Raw genomic sequence first — 26,262 nt, 5'->3', positions numbered from 1 at the left:
AAAGTGCCGAGAGAGGTGCTATTGTTCTGCAGATGTAGCCACTGAGGCAAAAGGCCAGGCTGCAGGTGAGAGGCAGAGAGAGAGGGTTCTCACTGCACAGGTAGGCTGCAAGGCCTGGGGCCTAACTCCTACCTCAACCCTCTACCATCTACTTGGTAAAAACAAAATAAAATCACAAGTTAAAGCAGTTAAAAAAAAAAAAACAAGTAAAGTATCCACGCTTGCTAGTCTGAAGAGTTGGCATAGCCCTCCCCGGGTAGCTGCTTACAATCAGAGGCTGACCCTCTGTCCCAAATCCAGTGTAATGTAGACACAAATTAGTAGCAGTCTTCCTCTATAACATGAAGTGGGATTTGAACCCAGCACTTGCAAAACCAGAATAAATTCTCGTAATGCTTCACTCAGTTCCCAGTTTCCCAGACTTCAGTGAGGAGACAGCTGCCATCTCTCGTTGCAGCGTGGTCTTTGCAGCCAACACATCCATGCAACCCCCTCTGGGGGTCGTGACAGGAAAGCTGTCACGTGGGCAGAGAGCCAACAGGGGAAGAGAACCACTGAAAAGCAACAGAAGCACCACCCATTCATCCCTGGTGAAATAGCGTCCCCTCAAGGCTATTTGCAATTTGGTCATCTTCAGAAGGTCACGCAGCGGCACTGGATGGTTTAATCTACTTACCTCAGGGGAGCGACAGTTCACAGGTGTCCTGGGGGTGGCGGCAGTGGCTGAGACCCCACCCTCCACCCACCCACACACATGGCCACGTGACTGTGCTTCCAGGCTCTGCGACAAGCTCCACTTGCTCTCACTCCTAAAGGAGGAAGGGGCTGGGGAGCCCTCTGCCTGTCGGGTCAACCTCTCCCAGGGTCCCCGCACGCAGGCAGCTCGGTTAAACCCCAAAGCGTGGTATTCCCACAGAGTGGAAAGGGGAAGGTGTCAAGGAGACAGCACTGAAAAGCAAACACTGCCCAGCCTCCTGAACCAGAAGCCTGGAGGCACATTTTCTTTGGGGACAGGCCAGCTATCTGTCCTTCCTTTTCGGGGTGAGAGGTTTATGTACCTGGAAAAGAGAGCTTGGCTTAACTGTGTGTGTAAGTGTGTGTGTGCGTGCGTGTGTGTGTATGTGGAAGGGGGCCTCGAGCAGCTAGTCAGCATCCTGCTCCCTGAGTCAGAAACAGGCCTGACTCGAAGGTCGGGGCCTGCACTGGGGTGAGCTCCGTGTTTCTGGAAAGGAAGAGAAGGAAGGGTGGAGTGACCGTCGTGAAGGCCTATACGGACTGGGAGGGGGGCCAACGGGCGCTAACATTTTAGGCAACGATAAGAAACATTTTCACTGCAGCCCAGCACACACATACACGGAGACACATTTACACACATACGTCCTTAAAACAACGCTTGCCCTTACTGTATATGAATATTGTACTCTAGTTTTTATATTTAACCTTCGATTGAAATCTAACATACCAAAATAAAATGCACCATCCTAAACACAGAGCTTGATGGATTATTTTAGGGCTTGCCAACCTTCTTTGCGCACATAGCTTTGCTGAGACAGGGTCTACATACCGCAGAATTCATCCATAGAAAGTGCACGACTCCACGGTTTTTAGTGTATTTCCAGAGTTGGGCAACCATCACATTTTGGAACTTTAAGACTTTCCATCAGGGGGCTGGATGAAAGAAGGGGAAGGGAATAGCCAATGAGCATGCGTGCATCACCAGCACACACAGACACCAGTGTGGGGATGGCCAGAGGGAGGGGGGCGGGGGCTGGGGGCAGGTGGGCACACGGGGTAAGAGGGAATGGGGACATCTGTCATAGTGTCAACGATAAAAATAAAGAGAAAACAACAAAAATAAAGTTTTTTAAAAAGGAAAAGAAAAGAATTTTCATCAGCCCCAAAATAAACCCTATATCCAATGTCTGTTTTATTTTATTTTACTTTTATGCTGGTCGTAACCCACCAAATTCATTTCATTAGTGGGTCACAACTGCAGCTGATAAAGCCAGTGTCAACATTTTACCAAAATATTTCATTTGCTCCTCACAAGGGCCCTGGAAGACACGTTCGCTGTGCTCACGTCCCAGGAGCACGGAGGGGCAGAGCAAGCGAGCGAGCAGTGACTGCAAGCTCACAGCGCCCAGAGGGACAGAACTAGTCTGGCAGGTTCCCTTCATCACATGGTGACAGCAAGAGCCCTTTCCTCCCTCACCCCCGAAAGGTAAAGGCTAGTCAGCAGGGTGGGACGGGCTTCTCAGAACCCTGATCCCGCATTGTGGGGAGACACCCGGCCTGGTCAGCAGGGCTACTCGTTTGCACAAAACTGATTACAATCCGAGATGCTGCCAGATCACCCTAGTGCTGGAGAAACTGCATTCACACCTCATTAACGGGGGACTCGGCGATGACATCCACAGCCCTGGCAGAGCTGGGGTGACCCACACTGAAGCAGGATTTAGGAGACGGGTTTGAGAAGCAAGTGAATAAGTAACAGCACAAAGGCGCTCAGGGATATTGCTGCCTCCAGTTCTTCAAGCCTGGAGCAGACGACCACGTTTCAGAACTGCCGATCTTAAAAAGAACATCTATTTTTATAGCATGTAAACTATTGTTACCAGTAAAACTTAGAGGAACTTTGATCGGACATACATTGAAAAATCCTACAGGATAATTGTACTGCATCTTGGGATTAAGTACAGATGAAAAGTTGATGTCTTCTCTCATAGCCCAGCCCCTTCTCTGGTGGGAGGGTGTATGGAGCAAGGGGTGGGGGTGAAGTGTGTGCGTGTTTGCGTATACGTGTGTTTCTGTGCATGTGTGCACAGCGGACCCTTGAACAATGCAGGTGTTAAGGGTGTCAAGCCCAGTGCCCTTGAAAATCTGTATATAAGTTTTGACTCCCCCAAAATTTAACGACAGTCATCCATCAGTATCTGCGGGAATTTCATTCCAGCAACACCCCCCTCTTTGGATATCAAAATCTGCAAATGCTTAAGTTCCTCGTATAAAATCATAGAGCAACACATACAGCCAGCCCTCTGCAGCCAGTCCCCCAACAGCAGATCAAAACACTGTTTTCAATCTGTGGTTGGTTGAATTCACGGATGCAAGACCCAGGGATATAGAGGGCCGACTGCATGTTTACTGAAAAAACAAACCCACATGTAAGTAAACCCACACAGTTCAACCGGTTGTGCAAGGGTCAACTGTACCTGGGTGTGTGGGTGTGTATTTGTATGCGTGTGTGTGTGTGTGTGTTGGGTCCTCCCCTCCATCCTGGATGATCCAGAGGCTGGAGATGTGAAGACCGTCCAGCCCACGATGCCATGAATCACACGGACACAGACATCACATACCTGCCCAGCGGCTGCAGGAGGGGCTCCGTCGGAGAGGAAAGGAAAACCCAGAGGGCCTGGGGTCCAGATCCCCGACAAACCGAGCCATCCTAAGGTGATCTGACCCCCGCGGGGTCGAGGCAGGGCCAGGCAGGACAAAAGGCAGGATGCAGGGACTGGCAGGTGACCAGCCTCCCACCGTGCGCATCCCTGCAATTTCATCAGCACCTCGTATTCATCTGCCACGTGGTTTCATAGGTGGTAGAGGAGAGCAACAGTCAGTAGGAGGGAGAAAGAGTGTTAAAAATGAGTTTTCCCATTCCCATCCAACCCCATCGTGTTCGTGGGTACCTGTAAGGAACTAAACCGGGAATCCTGATTTCCTGCTCCATAAGAGGGGTTTATTCATCCATTCAATAAGAATTTCTTGAACACCCTGAAAGTGCCGCCAACAGGTAGAGAGAGGGCCAGAGCTGTTTCATTCTCCAATCAAAACTCTCTCATGGTCTGGAGTCTCAGCATCTAAGATGTTTATACACAAGCCTCACCAGCTTGGATGCTGGGGAGGAACCAAGTTCGGTCAATGCCCAAGAGCTGTGGCCAAGAGCCTGCAAGCCTGCTCCCCACCTAAATACACCTGGGCCTGGGGCTCAGAGAAGCCCACCTGTGCCCCACCGCCCCAGTCAAACACCAGCCAGGGCCCTGCAGAAGAGCAGGTACGCAACGGGCGCAGAGCTGTGGAGGCAGACGGTGGAGCTCCATCGCTGCTGAATCTGGCTGTATCGCCCACTGGCTCTCGGACGGACTAGACATCTGTTTCGTGGCCGTGAGGGTTCCTGCTGCCAGAAGCAGGGAGGGTCAAAGGCCACAGCCTGATCCCATAAAACAGAGCAGAGCTGGTCTTTGGAGGAGTTGGGCCTCCCTGCTCCTGACACTGACAAGCAGCACAGAGCAGGGGGCACCCAGAGGTCCCCGTGCCCTCAGATCCAGGTGCTGTCGCTGCCAGATCTCCCTAGGATATGGGTTCCTTTGAACTTTTCAAAGGTATGGAAGAAAGCCCAGCTTTTTATGAGATCGGCTGCAGGCAGAGGAAGTGGCTGTGTGCAGAAAAGGTGGCCAATTAGAGGCAAAGGTCCACGAGTTGCTCCCCAGCAGGGCTTGCTGCAGCCTGCCCTGGGGTGGGGGGGGTGGGGGAGGGGCCAAGCTCCAGCACTCTGCTCCTGAGGGCTGGGGCTGAAGAAGGGGCTCCTGGGAGCAGACAGAAAGCCATTCCAGGGTGTCCTCTTTTGGAAGGAGTGGCTGTCGGCCCCTCCCGCTGCTGACCTCTGGAAGATGGGGCTTGGCCTGGCTCCCCCATTCATTAGGAGTTGTGAGGAATGCCCAAGGAAGGCCAACAGCGGTTCTGGTGGAAGGAGGAAATGGCACGGTTATTTCTTCCTGAGCAGGGTTCCCTCGCGCCTGGTCATACCCTAGAGCCACACGGCTCTCTCATCTGAGGTTAAAGCCGAATGTACTACGCACACGAGGTGGCCAGTGCTCCCTGGCACAGAAAGGTTTCCTGGGACTTAGGACTTTCAGGGCCAAAACCAGGATAAGTCAGTCACTCTAGCCCCAGGACACTTATCCCTCCACTGGGAGATGCAGGTTTCCAACGGAAACAAACCAAATGTAGCCCTAGGGACAGAAAGCACGGCTCAGGGCAGACCAAGCCTCGCTTGAGGTTTAGAAGACAGGACGATGGAGACTTCTCAACATGTCCCAAATCGCACCACCAGCCTCAGCCCAGACCTGAACAGTTTCTTGGAGCAAAGCCTGGACACTCAGCCTGACCTTCCTCTGACCCAGCTGGGGCTGTGCCTTCGCCCCCTCCAAGTTCCCTGTCCCCTACAGCAGCTCTGCCCACAGCTGCCACGGCACCTAGGGGTCCACACAGCACCGCCTGCTCAGTGCATCTGGCCATGAAGAACACTCCTCTAGATGTTGCTGACCTCTCACCCTGGCTGGAGGCCTTGTTGGTTACAGTGTCATCCCGTGCACCAAAAGGTTGAGGGTTCGATTCCCCGTGGGAGCACATACCTCGGTTTCAGGTTCGACCCCCAGTGGGGGTGCATGCAGGAAGCAAGGGATCAAATGTTTCTCTCTCATGTGGATCTCTCTCTCTCTCTCTCTCTCTCTGAAACCAATCAACATATCCTCAGGTGAGGATTTAAAAAAATTCCTGCTGACACCCCATATACTTGGCTGGGGGGAGAAGGGGTGGGTATGGTGAGAGGCCTGTGACTGATTTCGCCTTCCTTCCAAGTGACCCTGAGCCCCGATGAGGTTTGTAAACTGCATCTGAAACGTTAAGGGGAAGTAGGCAAGGGTTTGCATGGCCCGGCAGCCTCCTCGTTGCCCCTCGTCCCTAGGTATCCTGGCCCTGCAGGCATCGGGCTAGTCCCAGGCCCCAGATACAAGCAGTGACAGGCAGCGAGGAAAAGCAGGGCAAAGAAAGGGGAAAAGAAGGTGGATGGACAAGGAGAGAGGAAAGATTGATGTGAGTGGCCGGAGTGCCCCGAAATTGCCACGGTGCCCACTGAGTAACAACAGCTGGCATTTGCTACACGCTTCATGGCCAAGATCTCTACCAGCCACACAGCGACTCTTCCAACAAGCCCATGAAGCAAGGTGGGTTCTCCCCTGTTTTTACATAGGGAGAAACCAAGCCTAAGGGAGGTTAAGCCACCTGCTCAAGGTAGAATGTCTCCTCACAGGTATGTCGGACTGCAAGGCTCTCAACAACTATAATGTGCCGCTTTCCGTCTCCTAAACTGCAATGTACCGAAGTACAAGGTGAGCTCTTCGCCAGGGAAGGTTTCTATCTTCCCGACAGAAAGATCTGCAGGTGCTGTGCTTGGAAGTCACGAAGAGACGCACTTGTCGGTCACACATTCCAACCTGGGAGCTCGGAAAACAGCCGCCTACCGCCCCCTGCCGGCCTCTCCGAGCGCACCTGAAATCCCGGGCAGGCACGGAGGACCCTGAGGATGCCTCACAAAGAACCAGAAGGGCAGCCATGCTGGAGACGGCTCTGGGTTTGCAGGATGTCCTGCTGGAGACAGAAAAGCAAGGAGGGGCGCGTGCAAAACAGCTGGTTTCCTAAAGGAATCCTGAGAGTTGTCCCTAACACGCACACGACCGTTCAGATTGAATTCACACAGCCTGAATTCAAAGTCCAAAGACAAGAGAGACCTGATCCTTGACTAGAAATAAAAACGGTGATAAAAACCGCATGTGGATATACAGAGAAGGTTAACCACAACAGTATTGGAGCTAATGCGGAATAATAGTACTTAGCACCTAGTAAGCCCTATTCTAAGAGTTTTATCTTCATTATCTCCCTAATCTTCACAGCAATCCGATGAGGTATTATTATTAATTAATTTCTCAGGTGTGGAAAATGGGGCACGGAGATGCAAAGTTTCTTGCAGAAGGCCACACGGCCAGACACTGGGGGAGAGAGGGTAGATACGGTAAGCAACAGACCTGCGGGAGACAGATTACATGCTTAGGAAGCAAATGATTCTGCCTCGCCGGGTGTGCACAATGGCAGCGTTTCCAGGAGTAATCTGTCCACTGCTCCTCGCTTGTTGTTATCCCCCTGGTAACCGGAAACGAACAAACGAACAACGAAGCATCAGTACATTGGACAGGTAAGGCGGCTTGTGTCTGGCCACCTCCTAGGAAGCCCCACACGCTCCCCCTCCCAGAAGCAGACTTTCTGCCTCTGCACGGTGAAAACCTCGCCTCCCCCTTGAGCCTGGCAGCCCTCAGAGGCAAAGGGGTAAACTGAGGAAGCTTAGGTGCAGAAGGACTGCATGGTAATAATCTCATGGCATCTGAAAGGAACCTGGCATTGCAAGGAAGAGGTGGACGCAAATGCGCTGAGGTGCAGAGACAACTGAACCTTATTCTTCAGACCCTGAGGGTCCGTGGAAGGTCCTGCTTCCCACTCTTTTCTGCTAACAGATGATGTTGTGCCTACTTGCCTGACAGGAGAGCTAAGTGAGTTCGGGGGGCAAAGTTGAAGACAGCTGACCTCACTGTGACTCTTGGTTCTTCCCTATTAGTACAAAGCCTGCTGGGGTCTGGAACAGAAGAGAACGAAGAGGAATAATGACAGGACGGCAGGCGCTCTGCTTTACAGAGGGGAGCTGAAGACACCCTGAGCCCTGATTTCTGCCCCAGCTGGAGAAAGGAGTTGGTGAGCTGGGTCAGAGAGAGGGCGGTGGCCGCAGGGGACAACTTTAAGCCTTAAAGCTGAAAACATCCTGGGGATGTTGGCAGGGCCTTAGCCCTCTCACCTGCCTCCAGGTGAGGAACACAGTGCTGGCCACTTGGCGGCGTTCCCCCAGGGTTATGCAAGGGAAGAGCTAAGCTTTTGGCGGCACGCTGGGGCACACGTGCGCCAGGGACATTCTGTTCACAACGCACAAAGGGTAGAAGGAAGGAACAAACCATTCTTGTCCCCTGTTCAGAGACCCCCATTGTGTTCATTCAACAGGACACAATCCGTTTCATTGAAGGCTCCCCCATGGCCCCATCTCCAAAGTCAGACCCCTCTCAAGACCAGCTGGAGCCCCACCCCTGGCACGAGGGCCCGGAGGCTCTGCCGCCAGGGGGTAAAGCCTGCGGCTCAGACCCACCTGGGGGCTGGGACGCGGCAGGCCACTTTGGCCACACCCCACCCTCTCAAGGAATCACTCCTTTCCACTTGTCTGAGCAGAGGGGGAAGCAGGGCCGCCGGAAACCAGCTGGAAGGGAGGTTGCTGGGGCCTCCCTGTCACTGATTTATGGAGGCCTTTCAGGGCCAGAATGACACCATCCACCTCCAGCCTCCCTCCCGCTGATTTATATTCTCGGAGCTTTAAATCACGGTGACAGCCCTGCGGGCCCTTTGACCAGTCAGGAGTTGCCAGGGCCCGGCGCTCTCACGGCGGGTCTGCACTGCAGCGGCCTCAAGCTGCGCCCTGCGCTTGGCCCTCCTGCCCCAAACCACGCCCACAGCTCCTGCTGCTCCTCGGCTCTCTGCTCAATCAGCAAAGCAACCGCTTTCTTTTCACTGACTTAGACGCTCCCTCAACTGAAAAAAAACTCCAGAAGTTAGAAAAAAAAAAATGATTGATATTATGACTCACCCTTCCCGTGTTTTAGTGCTAAGTCTCAGAGCAAACACCTGCTACTGTCAACAGAATAAATAAATGTTAACTCGCTAAGGTAGCTAAATTCTCTTTTAAACACATTCTACTACGCCACTTCAGTCTGGCTGCGCTAGAGGAATATTCCCATTGCCCACGGCAACTGAGTGCCCATTCTTTCCACCCCACCTTTAAATGCTAGGCCAAGCCTTTGAAGTCTACTGCAAAAAAAAGAAATAAAAATCACAACACATTAGAAAGCCTTATTATTTTTGAGAAAACCACAGTAGCTCGTTTTCCATATGGTAGCGATAGTCAAAAGCATACACACACAAAAAAACCAAAGCAGGGAGAAGCAGAAATTAGGCAGGAAATGAAAACCAGGCGGCTGGAAACTGGAGAAAGGCCTTAGGAAGCAATGTGACAAGGAGAAGGGAAACCTCATGGCTCCTTCTCTGAGCTCAGAGCTGCAGTCACAGCGGAGGAGGAGCTGGGCCAGGGCGGGGCAGCCAGGGAGCGTTCCCTGTGCTCCCACGGAGCGCTTGTCCAGAACCAGAAGTCGTCTGAGTTTATCTAGGCTCTTGTAGAAAAAGAATCCCCCCCTTAAAACCCAATTCATCCAGAGTGCCGATGTGGCCTTACCTCTCCTGCTTCTTCTGACCAAAGGGATTCTGTTCCTGACACAGGAGGCCAGAGACAGGCTGTGACCCACCAATTCATCTCAAGGAGAAACTCTGGAGCCTGGGATCTGGGCCAGGACCCCCCTCCCATCCCCGCTTGCTTTAAGTGCAATGGGCTGGCATATCTCTGTTTTCTCCACAACTCCAAACAGCAAGTGAGGCTTGTGACTTACTTCAAAGGGTGCAGTGGGGTGCCGACACTGTCCCTAAAACTTGGGGCAGGTGAACGCCACCGTTCCAGGTAGGGTGCCTCCTACAGAGTCTGACTTGGTGTTTGATTCTAGTGTGATCCAAGCAGTAATTTGGGGGGTGCAGAGTCATTGTATAAAAGGGGGTCTACTTAGGACTATCTGAATTTACATTCTCGCTGGGAAAAATCCATCCGAATCATCGACAACTCCAAAATTCTAACGATGCCATGAGCCAACAGAATGAGTTCGAGACACATCACATCAAAAACAATCAAATGGCCAGCTACTGGGAGAGTGGGACTGCAGACAAAGCAGAGGTCGGCGTGAGAAGGGCCAGCTTGGCCTTCTCAGTGTAGGGGACCGGGCCAACTTTGGGCAGGAAAAGGGAACACGCAAAGGCACCACTATCAGGGGGCACTACAAACAAAGACATGAGGTGCAAACAGAATCAACAGGTTTCTGGGGACAGGGTGAACCTGTAGTTTGGTTTCTTGCTAATCAGCTGGGTGCAGTTAGCAGATAAGTAAGAAAATGCCCACTTTTAACAGCTTTGTGAACTAACAAGGCAACTGTAGTAATAAAGAACCAACCAATGTCTTGGCTTTCAGCGGGGAGGGAAACTAATACTTCCTGAGTGTGTATTGCATGTAGACAGTTTATGTAAGCCATCTCATTTACTACCCCAACAGTCCTAGAGTCGGAGTTTGTTATTCCTGCTCTACAGATAGGGACCCTGGCATTCTGAGAGGTTAAGAAACTTGCCCAAGGTCACACAGCTAGTAAGTTGAGGATATCAGTCAATCTTTACACTGTAACTGACTTCTGAAGAAAGGATGTTCAAGAGTAACCCACGCTGAACTTAGTTCAGCTGAACATTTGGACCTCGTCATTGTAATAGTGCTGGATAAAGCAAAACTTAGAGGCGAGGTAGGTATTGTATACCACTAACTACGTTGAATGAGAAGTGGTCAAAACACACTACATGGGACGTAAAACACAGTACATGGGACGTAAAACACACTACATGGGATGTAAAACACTACATGGGATGTAAAACACACCACATGGGACGTAAAACACACTACGTGGGATGTAAAACACACTACATGGGATGTAAAACACGCTACGTGGGATGTAAAACACACTACATGGGATGTAGAACATACTACATAGGATGTAAAACACACTACATGGGCATAAAAAGGTGAAAATTACCATTAAGGAAATACACCCAGAATTTTTTATTAGAAAATGTTGTATAAAATCTTGAAGTAGGGCATTTCTGTAAAATGTAGTATCTATAGATTAGAAAGATGAAAAGACCTGCTTTATTTTTTAAAATATATTTTATTGATTATGCTATGACAGTTGTCCCATTCCCCCCTCTTTATTCCCCTCCTCCCTGCACCCTTCTTTTAAAGTAAACTAAATGAAAATGGACAAGGTAAAAATCTAATAGTATCTGTGGCATCAAGTTAACTTATTAAAATTAATGTGAAACCTGTCAGAATGACTAAAATTAGAGGGCTGAAATTACCTAGTCAGTGAAGATGTAAAACACCTGAACTCCCACACACCACTTGGTTGGAGCCTAAGTTGAGGGTTTTTGAAAACTGTTTAACATTATCTACTAAAGCAAAACATACGCCTACATCCTGCCCCCTAAGTCCACTCCGAGGTAAATACGCAAAACGAAATAAGGGCACGTGTCTACCCCAACATTCATAGCAAGTTTCCTTTCTTTTGTTTAATCCTCACTGGGGATATGTTTTTATTGATTTTTAGAGAGAGAGGGAGGAAGGGGGCGGGGGAGAGAGGGAAAAAGAGAAAGAAAAATATCAATGTGAGAGAGAAACATAGATTGGTCGCCTCACACGCATCCTGACCGGGAATTGAACCTGCAGCCTTTTGGTGTCCCGGATGATGCTCCCCCCAACGAAGCCGCCCAGCCAGGGGCCAGGGTGCAAGTTGCTTTACAATAGCCAAACACTGGAAACAACCCAAATGGTTCCCGGTACTTGGACATTTTCTATCTCTTGGCTTTGAGGTCTTCCACGATTTTCTGCTGTTTTCCAGGTCCATTGTTAGTCTCCATTCCTATTGCTTAAACGCTCACAGTTCCAAACAGGGAAAGAACAGCACCGAGCTGAGTCCCACGGGCTGCGGGGGCACAGAACGGGGATATGTTGGTGATTCTGCACATCACGCAGCAGCTCAGGGGATGAGGGTGTGAGAACAAGACTCAGGAGCTGGAGGCAGAGAATGAATTACCCCGGGAAGGTTTGAGAGGCATCCCAAAAATACGTAAATTCATAAGTGTAAATAATTAGACACAGAAAATTATAACCCTGACCTAGAGTTTGAGCTAGTGCCTAAATCAGAGTACATCTGTTACAAGCCAGCGGGCATAATAAAAGTTATAATAAGAATAATAAACTGGCTTGGACTTCTAGAGTGAATTTCTTCTAGCAGGGTCAAAGCACTTCCTTCTACTCTTTCATCCCCCTGCCTAACGTTTGTAAGAGCTGTTGTTACAGTTATTTAACAGATGAGAAAACCGATTGGGCGGGCGCAACATTGAATCTGACGTCTCTTAGCTTCAGATGACAATATAGTTTTTCACCTAATAAGCCTTCTTTGTGAGCAAATAGGGATGCGATTGATAATGACACTTGGACAACAAGGTGGAAACCAGAAGTGTCCAGGGCACACGTTAATTCTCACTTCACAAACTGTGTTCCAGAGAGAAGCTAGAATGAGAAAATGTCATCTATATGGTTTTCACATAATCCCACCAAACTTCCTTCTTGGGACTTTGGAAGGTGGAAGACGGAGGAAACAGGTGGTTCAGAAACCTCAGAAGCCCGGAATCCTAGGAAGCCAGGAAGAGGCTGAGACTCCCTGTTCCAGGCCTGGAGCAACAAAGTAATTAGCCTGTCAACCCGTCACTTCACTCATTCGGGTTTGCGAAGCAGGAGGAGTCCAGAGGAGTGGAAGACGAGGAGGCGGGGAGGCGGTACCTGTGGCCAAAGGCGCTCTGAAGTCACACCCAAGCCTCACCTCTGGGGGTAAGTAATCGCAACAGAGATTGGCTGCATTCAAGTCTAAAATAGTTACTGTCCAGCTCTTCACAGAAAAAACTTGCCAACACTTGGTCTAAGGCAAAAAACTTCAAAGTATTTTGGGGATTTATAAAACATACAGACATAAAATACATATGACAAGAACAGCAGAAGGGGGGGAGGCAGAAATGCAAATATATGGTTGTACAGCTCTTTTTCTTATTTTTATTTATGAGAGAGAGAGAGACATTGGCTTATTGTCCCACGTAGTCATGCATTCGTCGGTTGCTTCTTGCATGCGCCCTGACCGGGGACCGAACCCCCAACCTTGGTGTACTGGGATGATGCTCTAACCAACTGAGCTACCCAGCCAAGGCCTGTTGCAGGGTTCTTACACTCTGCAAGGGAGACTGATAAAGTGAAGACATATATTGTAGGCCCTAGAACAACCACTAAAGAATAATAATAAAACAAAGAGGCATATCTAATAAGCCAAGAGCAAAGACAAATAGAATTGTAAAAAGTATTCAATTAATTCAAAACAAGGCAGCAAAAAAGAAAGAAGAAACAAAGAACAGATGGGACAAATAGCAGGAAAATGCAAGATAATAATCGCGACCAACTGCATCAAAAGTTACATTAAATAAATGGCCTCAACACTCCAGGTAAAAGGCAGAGACTGTCAGGCAGACTTTTTAACAAAGGAGTCTCAATGTTCAATGTCTATGAGAAACCCACGTTAAATATAAAGGCATAAATAGATTACAAGTCAAAAATAAGAGGCTGGTACAAGAAGCGCCTTACAGACAACGCTGAACTAAAAAGAGCTGTGGAGACTCCATTTATAGCAGGCAGAACAGACTTCAGGACAAAGAGTATGGTCAGGAATAAAGATGAACAACATTATGTTATGACCGATGAGTCAATTCTTCAGGAAGACATAACAAGGCCAAAAATGTAGTCCCTGTAATAACAGCTTCCAAACACAGGAAGCAGAAGCTGAGAGAAAAGAAGACTAGACACATGCAAAGTTACAGTGGGGGATTCCAACATTTCTCTGTTAGCAGTTGGTAGAACAAGCAGACAGAAGGTCAGCAAGGAAGATTTCGACAACACTATCAGCCCACTTGACCTGATTCCCACAGAACAGGCTGTCCAGTAACAGAATCCACATCCTTTGCAAGGGTGCCTGGAATGTTCACCAAGAATGACTACATTCTGGCCTATAAAACAATCTCGATAAACTTAAAGGGATTGGGTCCAGACACAGTGTATTTATTTGCTGATCACAATAGAATTGAACTAAAAAGCAGTAACAAATAAAGTGTGACAATAGCCAATGTCCAGAGGGTGGGCAGCAGCATCCCCACACTGTGGGGACAGGAGTGGAAATCAGCACGACGTTTCCGAGGGTGCGCGTGGCTCTCCGCACGGGGAATCTTCAGGGTGCACCCACTCGCGGCCCCCCCCCCACCCCCCCGCTTCACTGGTAAGAGTCCTGCTAAGGCAGGCACCAGAGATGTGGACAAAGACTTAAGCACCAGAAAGTTCAACATAGGATCTTCTTAACTGCAAAAGGGAGGGGGTGTGTATAATCTTAAATGTCTAATAATAGCAAGTTCAATAAATTTGGATATAATCGTATAGTAGAATGCTATGGAGTAATGTAAAATATTTTTATAGAAAAATACTAGCGTGGGAAAAGGCTTGTCGTACAATGTCAGTGTGAAAGAGGTTAGATCATGAAACAATACATACAGTATGTCGCACGAGTGTGTGTGCACATGTGTGTAGATGTGCATGCGTGTAACAGACTAAACTACATGTATCGTCATGTCAACCTCAGTAATCTCTGATTATGAAATAATAAATAATTGTAATTTTCTTTTTTGTGTTCTCATAAAATCCAAATTCTCTGGACTTAAAGTTTTTTTTCTTTCAAGATTTTTTTTTTATTTATTTTTTAGAGAGAGGGGAAGAGAGGGAGAAAGAGAAGGAAAGAAACATCAGTGTGTGGTTGCCTCTCACACACCCCCTACTGGGGACCTGGCCCACAACCCAGGCATGTGCCCTGACTGGGAATCAAACCAGTGACCCTTTGGTTCACAGGCTGGCATTCAATCCACTGAGTACACCAGCCACGGCAAAATTCTCTGGACTTAATATGTATTGCTTTGAGAATCAGGCAAACAAGTTTTATTTAAGAAACCTTTTCTCTTATGCCCTGTTTGAAATACATTCTCTTTAAACAAAGTCTACCACTACATTATGCAGAGATGCACGTTTGCTTTCTTGTTTATTTACATGAAGCAAGCAACTGTCCAACAATGTGCTAACAATAACCTCTGGGTGGGAGTGGGAGTCAGAGAGGGAAAGAGAGAGAAGAGCTTCTGAGAATCAGAAGAGGTGCAGACCGTGCAAAGGGGGGGGGGGGACCTTCAGAATGCTAGTTTAAGACACAGAGCAAGCACACGTGCACACGCGAGCGCTCACACACACACACACACACATGGGAGGGGGTGAGGGTGGGGGCAGGAGCTGAGACACCTAAACAGAGAGAGAAACAGAAAGACTAAGAGAGAGGAACAGCTCACACTACGGCTGCCTTGGGCCAGAGTAAGTTCCTCTTCTTCTCCACCCTGACCTCCCCCACCCTCCCACCCCAGGCAGAATCACCTTGTGACACTATGGAACTCCCCCAGCTCCCTCCCAGCAGATCCCCTCCCTGAGGTTAAAGAGCCACTTTCTAGAGTGATAATTTTTTTGTCCCTTTCTAAAACCTGAAGCACGCTAGGACCCAGGGAGTCCTCTCTGCTTTGGTGTGGATTAAATCAACACGTTTCGGGGTGCTTCCTGAAAGATACCGCATTAAGGGGAAAAATAGATATTGATACCAGATTCCTGGAACCAATAGGACCTACAAGCAGCTTACAACTCCGTTTAGAATCAGTGAACATATTCGAAAGCTAACAATCAACTGACTTGTGAGAGAAGGAGCAACGGGGTGAGGTGCAGGAACGAGGCAGGAGGCAGGGACTGGGAGGCTCTGACAGAAGTCTGTGAAGCCTTAAAAATAGACCCACAAAATCTCTGAGCCTCCTCCCTCTGGGAGGTGGAGCTTAATCGCCTGCCATTTGTGGGCAGAACGTGCTTGCTTGCCTCTAATGAGTAACACGGGCAAAAGCAGGGGTGGGGTTCAGGGCCAGGCCCTCCAAGCTGTGCCACTCTGGCCTGTAGATTATTTTGGGCTGAAAACAATCAAGGCCCAGAAGCTTCAGGAAGAACCTCTGACCTTCCCCCAACTGCCTAAAGGAAATCGCGATGGAAGGTCAGTTCCGAAGACCTCCGCACAGCGCGATGTGAGCAAGGTGTGGTACCCAGGGAGGAACCTAGCAAGGCAGCCATCAAAGTGCAAACATTTGCTTACTGCATATTAACTCTCATCACCCTGCGAACGGCCTCCCTTCCCCCTGAGGCCCCAGGCCTCTGCCTCCTTCTCCCTAGTCCAGAATGACAACTCTACCTCATTTGGCCTGTCTGGCTTTAGAATTTTTTTATGCTTATATAACTTCCCCATATGTGTATTCAAAACTTGATTTTCTACTGTTAATCTGCCTTATGCCATTTTACGTACTCAGCCAGCCATGAGAACAAAGAGGGGAAGGGGGGGATTTTCCTGTCCCCTACAACGGCATTGTTGGGTGTCACAGACCAAGTCGTACAGGGCACAGCTCGCTCGCTCTCTCTCTCTCTCTCATCGCCTGTTCCAACAACAGCCAGCTTCTGGGAGGCCTACGTGGTGAGTCGGTAATCTCGCGAGTTCACCTTCTTCAAAGCAGCCCTCCCTGCCCCAGTCAGGCCCTCTGATGGCTGCAGCCCTGGCCAACAGCTTGACCTTGGGAGAGACACTGAGTCAAAGTCACCCCGCTAAGCCACTCCCAGATTCCCAACCCTTGGAATTTGGGGGTAAAGTGGCGCACGGCAACGTAACTAACACAAGAGAACGATGGGAGAAACCATGAGCGCTGGGGCTGGGGTGACTTTCAGTTCGATTCAGATTCACTTCCTCCCCACCCGCCCTCGCTCCTCGCCTCTGCTCAGGGAAGAGGCTGAAGGGAAGAAACTGCACGGGCCTGGGGAATGGGCCTCAAAAGAAAGCCCCTAGCCCGCCTGGTGGAAACGAGAGCCAGGGTTCTAACATTTAAAGCCACAGAGATGGGGGATGGGGAGGAGTGTCCATTCATCCATTCATTCATTCGGCAAATATATGTGGAGCACAGGGAGCCTGGCGACGGGCCACCCACAGGTGATGCCACAGGGAGAGGCAGAACAGACACTGGGCCTGCCCTCGTGGCATCTACAGTCCCTTCCTCCTGTGCCTGGTCACAAGAATCCAAAGATGCACAGACTGAAGGCTGGAAGTGTCCAATGCTGGCTGCTCCTTGGTCCAAACAGGACTCCGTGGCAGTAGAAAAGCAAGGGCGTTTTATCTTCTAGAATAGACGCCAATCACGGCATCTTTCTGGAGGCACAGACACCTCCAACGACTTAGGAACCTGGCCGGTAAAACATCCAGCATCCAGCCGGCTGGTCGCCCTCTCTTCCCAGCACAGCCCCTGGGGTACACACAGGTCACTGGGTCATCTCCTGGTTGGGAAATACCCTCCCCAGTCCCGCCCAGGTGTACACAGGTATCATTGTGTGTTTCAGTCCAAGGTGCTGCTGGGGAGCGAAAGTGAGGCTGAACCTGGCAGGGAATTCCGCCAGCACGCCCTGGCTGCCCTGCCCATCCTGGCACTGAACCAAAGCTGTTCTTTGTCCCCATCAGCCCCAGATCCTGTGTCAAGACAAGGCGAGGTGCCAGTTTCCCCCAGCTTCCCTCCCTGGATTGGGCCTCCGTGGTTCCCAGGTCTGGCTCCACCACCCTGTTGCCTTCACTGCCTCCCTCCAGCAGCTCCCCGCTGTCTCCCCCAGATTCCTCCTCGCCTGCATTTGGACCTGGGCTTCCTGGCTCCCTGTGTGGTCACTGTGCCCCTCTCTCCATGTTGGCAATTCCCCAGGAGGGAGCCACACTCCCCAGGCCATTCAGGGGAATGTCTGTGAGCCCAGCAGCCTGTAGGTGACAGCTGAACCGTCACCCACATGCCGGGACCGTTCACACCCTGTGGGACTGGAGACCAGAAATCTCCCCATCATTGTAAAGGGGCCTGCATACCTCAAATAGCTCCTTCCTGATGCTTTCTTTCTATGACAACAGAGGACGGGACCCTTTTTTGTCCCTTCAGTTGAAGGAGAAATAATGTCCCTTTATTTCTCAGCAGTGACAGCCACTACCCGATACGGACTGGCACCTCTGTTCCCTCCCCCAAATCCTCAGCCTTCTGGGGACGGCTCATCCCTCTCACACCCAAGCAGAGTATGTTCTTCGTAAGTCCTGGAAGTGAGTGACTGTCTGCAGTAACTGCCACGCAGGGGCTTCCGAAAGCATCCCTTCTGCTGCGATAGAGCTTCCTGAGGACAAGGTCACTGGTTGTCATAGCCACGACACTGTCCTTCTGCCCTTTCCCTTCAAGCCTCCTAAGATATTCGGACCAACTTCTGTAGCCAATGCATCTAGGTAATCAAAGTAATTTGCTAAGCCCATGGGTTCCCGAAAGCTCAGAGCTTCTGAACAGAAGTCAACAGATAGGTAGGAGCCGGCCTCCTAGGTAACTAGGGAACTGGTGAGCTGCAGGCTCCTTCAGGCCCACCTGTGGAGCAGGCAGAAACCACCCACGCACGCCCCAGGCTTGGGGATGAGCTGTCTGGTCCCTGCCCTGAGGCTTTCCTACGGCTGAGAAACTTCTCAACGGAGGGGTCAGTGCTGACGGACCAGCCACTCAGGCAAGTCTTAGAAGCAGGACCCAAGACATGGGACAGAATCCAAGTGCTCTTCCGCACCAGAGAGCACTGTTAACGTTTCAGCGTGTCCACTCCCAAACCAGCAAAACGTGGCGAGCACCTGTTCGTGCCCAGCATTGCTGTGTGCTGGCACTGCCAAAAAGAGCAACCGGGTTTCCTGCCTTTGAGGGACAGCTATAGGCTCAGGACAAGCACTACAGGACTAGAGAAGGCCGGCTTGGTAGAGGAGATGACATCTAAGCTGGACTTTGAAGGATGAGTTGGAGTTTGCCGGGAGTGGGCAAACTCTCACCATGGAGAGGTGCACAGCTGTGATGTGTTGAGAGGAACGTATGCAACAGCCAGATAGAATAGGGGGGGCGGGGGTGCTATTGGGTGAGGCTGGAAAGGAAAGGGCCAGATTATGTACAAAAGATTTTACCGGCTGTGCTGAGAATCTTATGTTTTGTCTTTTTTTTTTTTTGACAGGCTGGCATTTAGTCTGATAATAAAATACAGATCTGATGCTTAACTAGAGCCTTGGTTTTAAGCTTCATCTGATCTCTTAGGGATGAAAAGTGGCTTTCTTCACTCATTTTTTTAAAAACCTCCAGAGAACACTTTAACCAACATAATCTCTTGTTCTTTCTTACTCTGACATGAAGTTGCTTAACAGGGAAATAATTCATTTCTTTATTTCTCAATATAGCCAGTTGTGAGGGGTTTTAGGTTTTATAAAACTCTGATTGCTTATGGCTGCTGGTGTTCGGGGAAAACCTGAAGGCTCTCCAACGCACAGCAGAGAGGCCCATTTCCCTGGACAAAAGAGGCTGTGTTAGGTCTAAAAACGCAGAGTCACAAACTGAATGAACTGAATTCTATGTTAATACAAGGAGTGAGCCCTACGGTGCAGTATCCACGGACTATCCCCCAAATGCAAAATAAATAAATAGTAGATAATGCAATGCTTAATAGTCTCCCCTCCTCCTTGTCACCCACTCTGTCTCCCTCTCCCTCCCTCCACTCGTTCCAGGTGGCTTTAAGTACCAGCTGTATACTAAAGCCTCCAGAACTTCTTTCTCTGACTGGCCGCTCGACTCACCCACCCACCTGCATCCTCGACACCGCAGTCACGCTTTGCAAATCTTGGTTTCTACATCCATCCCATGGCAGACAGCATTTTCCAAAGATGGGCACAGGAGCTCCCATCCCACATGCTCTTCTGTCCTGTGACCTTGACCTTGACCCTCCCCCCCCCGTCCCCCCCCCACATTGAGGACCTGATCCTTATCGCCTCCCCTTGAAATGTATGTCTTCAGGAGGCTCACCCTCAGGCACAGCCACCTGCTCTGAGGCTGCTACACAGAGAGGCCAGGTGGAGGAGTCCAGGCCGGCAGCCCAGGGGAGGACCCAGCCACCAGCCGGCCTCCATAGCAGACGGGAATCTGAGCTGTCCCGGTGAGCACTACTTGCACCCAGCAAGTCCCCGCTGAGCTCGGCCCACCTTGCAGATTTGTGAGTGGAACTGTGCCTGTTGTTGTCTGAAGCCACCACGTTGGGGACGGTGTGTTCCTCGGCCACAGATAACTGGAACCCTCTCCAAATCAGCCCCTCCTGACGTCTTCTCTTTCTCCGAGAAAAGGATCGTGTTTGCCCCATTGCTCAGGTCAAAACCCAGATGCATTTTTCTCTCCCATCCCACATCTCATCTCTCAACAAACCCAGTTGCTTCTGCCTTCGGAGCCCTAGTCCTGCTCAAAACTCCCTCACTGCGACCTCCAGACCGCTGACCCACAGAGACTGGGAGAAGCAGGAACTGTCTACTGTTTTCAGACTCTAAGTTCTGGGGTGATTTGTTAAAGAGCAATAAATGGCTGACCCCTTTCACTTATTCCCGCTCCATTCCTGGGCATCGCCGCCTTTGGCTCATTGGAGAATCAAGTGTTCACGATGTTCTCCATTATGACATTTCCACACACGGCTCCACGTAGACTGACTTTGGAGCCTAGCTCAGCCGTTGACACAGCAACACCCCCGCTTCCTTCACATAAGTATGTAACATTTGCACAATGCCCTGCCATGAACATGTGTTTACATGCATGCTCACACGGCATCCTCACGAGAACCTTGGGGTAGGAAAACACTTTTGCATCCCTCCATTGCTTAGTCAGTAAAATCAAAGCTCGGAGAAATTGAAATGATCGGCCCAAGGCCACCCAGGTAGTAAGCAGTAGCTGGGACTCAGGATCCCAGACTCTCTGTTAGTTTGCTGAGGCTGCCGTCCCAAAGTAGCACAAACTGAACGACTGAAGCAGTAGAAGTTTATTCGCTCATAGTCCCACAGGTTTGAAGTCCCAAGTCAAGGTGTCCACGAACTTGGTTCCTTCGAGAGGCTCTGAGGGGGAATCTGCTTCCCCCACCCTTGGACCCCCAGCGTCTGGCATCGATGACAATCTTGCATGTCCCTTGGCGTGTAGCTGCCCCTAATCTCGACCTCCATCCTCACCGGGAGCTTGCTGCCTGTGTGTCTGTCTCTTCTTCCGGTAAGGCACCAGGTGGGCTGGATTAAAGGTCCACTGACCTTAACTTCTTCCACTACATCCACAAAGACCTGATTGTCGAATGAGTCACATTCTCAGGTACCAGGGGTTAGGCCTCCAACATATCTTTGTGGGGACACAAATTAACCCAAAGCACTTTCATAAATCATGGTTCTGGGCCTAACTGGGGGGTTCTTGGGCCTGTTTTTGCTGGTGGGTCTTGCTTTGTCACAAAGCACCACCTGGGAAACACGCATCCAGGAGAGTACATCAAAGTACCACCAGGGGGCACCACTTGACCAGGAAAATAACAAAAATAGCTGGGGTTTATTTAATTCCCTAATGAATTTGTTCCGTAACTTTATTCCTTTAATTAGGACCTTAAAAATATGATAGCCCGGAGAGATTCAAATATTCTCTGAGTTTCTTATCACGGATTTCCAAGCAGCTTTAAAGCTCGCTGTTCCACACGCCTAGCAATGGGCTTGGAGTCTACCGTTCAGGAAGAGAGGGAGCGCCTCGGGGTCCTGACTACAGGGACCTGTGCTGTGAAGCCAGGAGAGCCACATTGCAGCGGTCCGGCGCTCCCACTGGGGCTGAGATTTAAGCAAGATCACACATCAAAACATAAGTTGAGCCCTGGCTAGTGTGGCTCAGTGGATTGAGCACCAGCCTGCAAACCAAAAAGGTCGCCAGTTGGATTCCCAGTCAGGGCACATGCCTGGGTTGCAGGCCGGGTCCCCAGTAAGGGGCGCGCGAGAGGCAACCACACATCAATGTCCCATTTTGCAGATTTGTGAGAACTCTCCCTCTCTTTCTCCCTCCTTTCCCCTCTCTCTAAAAATTAATTAATCTTTTTTAAAAATACGTTGAAAGTAATTTTTAATAGGATGGCCAGCCCTCCAGGATCGGACCACCCTCCTATCTCTCTGGGGTAATTTTCAACTCTAGACAAAGCTGCCCAAGAAAAGAGTCGCTCCTGGGCCATCGCTCCCTTGCTGGTCCGTCAGGCACACATCCCACACACACCGCCAAGCCCCAGTGCATACTGGGTCCCAAAGAGCCCCAAGTTCCAACACCACGTCTCCCACAAAGTTTCCAGTTCCCTTAAGGTCAGTAGTAAGGAAAGGCCCTCTTTGCACAAATGCAGTGTGAAACTCTTAAGCTGAGTAAGAAGGGGGTTGGAAAGAAAACTCACAGAAGAAAACTAAGTATAAGCGCCCCTGAGTCTGGCCCCCGGGTGTGACACACCTGTTCCTTGGGATCCTGGCTTTTCACCTTTACACAGGTTGTGGGCTCACCTGAGATGGTTACAGGGGTGTCCAACCCGTGGCCCGTGGGCTGAATGTGGCCCAGGATGGCTATGAATACGGCCCAACATGAAATAGTAAATTTACTTAAAACCTTTTTTTTGCTCATCAGTTTTCATTAGTATTTGTGTATTTAATGTGTGGCCCAAGACAACTCTTCTTCTTCCAGTGTGGCCCAGAGACGCCAAAAGTTTAGACACCCCTAGTAGAGGCTCCACCTATTCTCCATGGTTATCTTTACTGTTTCCTTACAGGTGCTACCAGCTTCTATTCACCCATCCATCCATCCATCCATCCATTCCACAAAATTTCAGGGCACCTAAACTGGGCCTGGCACTGGAGCAGGTTCTACAGGAAATAAATAAATAAATAAGGAGAACAAGGAAGGGAAGTTCTGTGCCCTCAGAAAATTTACCTCCAGGGTCAGAGGGCTCCGAGCTCCTTGTCCAGCTAATACTAGAGTATTGCTACAATATGGGGAAGGGGAGAGTAAACGGGAAAACCAGATGCATTGTGCTTTGAGAAGACAACCGACCATCAGAGAGAACCAAGAAAAAGTCTTCGAGTCAAGATCCTCCCTGAGAAGGTGAGAGGGTGATGAGATGGCGGGGGGCGGGGCGCAGAAGGATGATGAGAAGGGGGATGATCAGGAAGGGGGACGGGGCGGATGCAAAGCCACACTTGCACACCAGCTTTTGGGGGTACCTCTTGCCTGTGGAGTGTTGGCTGCTTCCCATGAACAGAAAGCTCTGGCTGACGGGAGGAATAATGGACGACTCCTGATGTGGAAGGGAGTGTCCCCCAAACTCTGTATAGATTCAAATTTAGCCCACAGTGTATTTCTAACCAATCCCTATTTTTAACTGGTAAGGCACCTGAGCAAAACGTCTTCCCTACTCAGACATAAAGATGCTGCCACTCTGCGTTTAATGTTCTGCCAACCTCTGCTTCGCTCCATCCCATGTCCCACAGGCAGCTGGGGCCAGGGCCTTTCGTAATAAAACCATTCCCCAGCCCACACCCGGATTTCTCTCAATGCGGAGACCACCTGCATCGGAAGCACCTCAGGTGCTTGTTTTTAAAAAATACGGAGTTCTGGGCTCTCCCCCAGACTTGGTGAGTCAGCCCCTCTAGAGCTGGGATCCAGAAACCTGTGTTTCGAGCAGGTTCCTCAGGGGTTCGCTGGGCTCTGCGGTCTGAGAACCTGCAGAAATCTGCACTTGGCTTACAAGAAGACAACACGGACCAAGGACGGTGTTCCTGGGGTGCTGTGCTCATGCTTCTGTGGGCGCTTGGTTAATAACAAGTGTTAGGGGATGGCTTGTGTCTCCCCACCAAACTCCCATGTTGAAGTCCTAACCCCTAGGATGTCGGAAAAGGACTTAATTTAAAAATGAGGTTGTTGCAGGTGTAATTAGTCAAGTCGAGGTCGTCAGGGTGGACCCTACTGCCATGTGACTCTGGCCCTTACACAAGGAGAAATGCAAACAGAGTCACCCACACAGGGAGAGCCCTGAGGGAAGGTGAAGGGAGAGACCAAGGTGATGTTGGAGGAATGGCAGACTCAGCCAGCAAGCCCCCGGAAGCCAGCAGAGAGGCAGGGATCAGAGGACCCCTTCCAGCCCCCAGAAGGAACCAACCCTGCTGACACCTTGATCTTGACCTCCTAGCCTGCACGACAGGGAGACAGTACGTTTCTGCTGTTCGCACCACCCAGTCTGTAGTACTCAGTTACAGCCGCCCAGGCAGACTAATAGAGGAAGGCGGAATGGTGCAAACACTACCTGTCAGCCAGCCTCCACTGCGCCATTTCCGGGAAAGGAAGAGAAATCCCAAAGGCCAACCTAAATCTCTCTCTCCTAAACAGCCACGGGGAGCAACCATAGACCCAGCAAGCTCCTTCTCTCAGGTCTATTCGTCTTCCATTAAAGGCCCATTTTACCACGCTGATGGGTGGAAACGGTACTGTCTACCGTTTGGGCCCCAATGAAGAGCTGACGGCTAACACAGACAGGGAGTTTGGAAGAGGAAGAGCAGGCACGCGGGAGGCGGAAGAGGTGGTGGGTGTTCTCTGCGGTGGGAAAATCCCCTCCCCAAGGTCATGGAACATACTGTGCTTTCCTATGTGGCAGCCAATGTAATCCTCTATCAAAACTTAAAATCAGCCCGAGAGGACAGCAAAGGACTTGGGAGGGCAACAGGAAAGTTCTGCATCGTGGTGGTTGTGCTTGTTGGTTACACAACGGTGTAATTTGTCAAAACCCATTGAACTGTACACTTAAAACGGGTGAATTTGGTTGCCTGTACATTACACCTCAATAAAGCTGATTACAGTACCAAAAAATCAGCACATGAAGAACATTCTGGTTAAATATGTTTTGTTTGGGTCAGGGAGAAGGAAAAAAAATCAACACTTGTGGGATTTCTTTTGTTTGTTTGGTTTTTAACAAAAACCAGGCCAAAAATAGACAGTTTGATTTGAAACACAGGATGGGAAAGAAAGAGAAAAGTAAAAGAAAGATAATTCTATGGTACTTCATCAGAAAATGGGAAGAAGACATATATCTTAGTATCCTCAGTCAGACAGTTAATCTGACATGTAAAAGAAGATAAAAAGAAAAAAAGAACCAGAAAATCCTCTTTTTTCTGAATACAGAACAAAAATGGGCTAATGAATAATCTCTGAGTATAAATGCTGTTAAATGCGGAAATACGCAGAGAAGCGTCCCCATTAGAACTAATGAGAGATTTGCCGGGAACTTTCAAGATAAAAGAGAAAGGTGGGGAATTAGTGTGTCACTGAACTGAGCCCGGTAACCACAACTCTGACCTTGACTTAATGCGGTCTACACGGAGTACTTGCAGCACAGGCCTGTTGAGCAGACAAAAGCCGGTATGTTTGGGGAATAAATTCAAACCTTCGCATTTAGGATGGGAGATTGGGTGGTGTTTTCTATCCCAGAGGAGCCCGAGCTTCTGATTAGCTGGCAGAAGTGCCCTGGGAACTGTGGCTCCCAGCAGCACTGTCTCGATGGCCTCTCCAAACTCACTTAGCATCAGAGTGCAGTGGAGGGTTGTGGTCTGTGGCCATCTGCACTGAGGGGGGATGAGGAGGGACGAGGGAAGTGACCTAAGGCACCAAGAACAACGCTTAGCTCAAAAGGGCATTACTTTCTTTGGGTTCTCTTACATTAAGCAACGTGCTGCCTTTGGAAGTTGCGCCTCTGTGTTTCAGATGTTGTATACTGGATTAAGGCAAGAAGTTTAAAGTTAAGCTCATTACATTAAATTAAATCTATATGAAATAGAGAGCTGCTGAGTTTTATTTCATTCATTCACTCATTCAACAACTATTGAGTTATTGAGGGCTTACTATACGCCGAGTACTATCTTAGGCGTGGGGGTAGAGCAGAGCAGGCGGCAGATGCAGCCCCTTCCCTTACAGAGGTTATAATCTAGAAGGGGGGCAGACAACATGAGAACGATCAGTATAGGAGCGAGGTGGCATTCAGGGCCCTGGGGTCGGGGTCCAAGGTAGTGGCTGTGTGGAGTACTGGGCGGAGAGAGATTGCTGCTGCATTTCTGAAAGGAAAGGCCTCCCTGGTGAGGTGCCATAGAAGCAGCAAACGCAAAGGCTGGGAGGGCACTACATGCAGACAACTGGGGCAAGGCCCCTGTGAGCCCACAGAAAAGCATGTGCAAAGGTCCTGAGGCCTAAGCCTGCTTGATGAGTGTTTGACTAGAGCCAAGAGTAAGGGGGCGGAGGGAAGGAGAGCTGTCAGAGGCAGACCATGGAAGACCTTACAGGCCATACTAACTGAGATGAGGCCTTTTGAGCAGAGAGTAGCAAGGTGGGACTTATGTTATACTCCCCCCATCTCCAACACTGGCTGCTTTCAAAGAGAAATATTCCTTTTGTTGTTGTATGTTTACATTTTAATAGGATCACTCTGGCAGCTGCATTGAGAATAGACTGCAGGGAGACAAGGATAGAAGCAGGAAGGCCAGTTGGTGGGGGGCGTACTGCAGGAGGAGGTGGGCAGGCTTGGACCAAGGGGATAAAGGGGGTTAGATTCTGGATGTGTTG

General features: G+C 49.9%; 2 long non-coding RNA genes across 2 annotated transcripts; one reads left to right on the top strand and one right to left on the bottom strand.

Annotated features, from left to right (window-relative positions):
• Positions 1–1,564: 1,564 nt before the first annotated feature.
• On the bottom strand, positions 1,565–4,418 carry LOC128779373 (uncharacterized). Its single transcript, XR_008425264.1, has 3 exons — positions 3,687–4,418; positions 3,357–3,574; positions 1,565–1,668 (listed from the first exon to the last, which is right to left on the bottom strand). It is a non-coding gene; the product is annotated as an uncharacterized lncRNA (long non-coding RNA).
• LOC128779372 (uncharacterized) lies at positions 2,276–12,650 on the top strand. The gene is made up of 3 exons (XR_008425263.1): positions 2,276–2,479; positions 7,445–7,578; positions 12,127–12,650. It is a non-coding gene; the product is annotated as an uncharacterized lncRNA (long non-coding RNA).
• The last annotated feature ends 13,612 nt before the right edge of the window (positions 12,651–26,262 follow it).

Source organism: Desmodus rotundus, chromosome 10 (assembly GCF_022682495.2).
Source record: "Desmodus rotundus isolate HL8 chromosome 10, HLdesRot8A.1, whole genome shotgun sequence".
In the NCBI taxonomy this organism is placed as follows: Eukaryota; Metazoa; Chordata; class Mammalia; order Chiroptera; family Phyllostomidae; genus Desmodus; species Desmodus rotundus.
The sequence above is the reverse complement of the archived record's forward strand: the minus strand, read 5'-3'. Positions and strand labels throughout refer to the sequence as shown.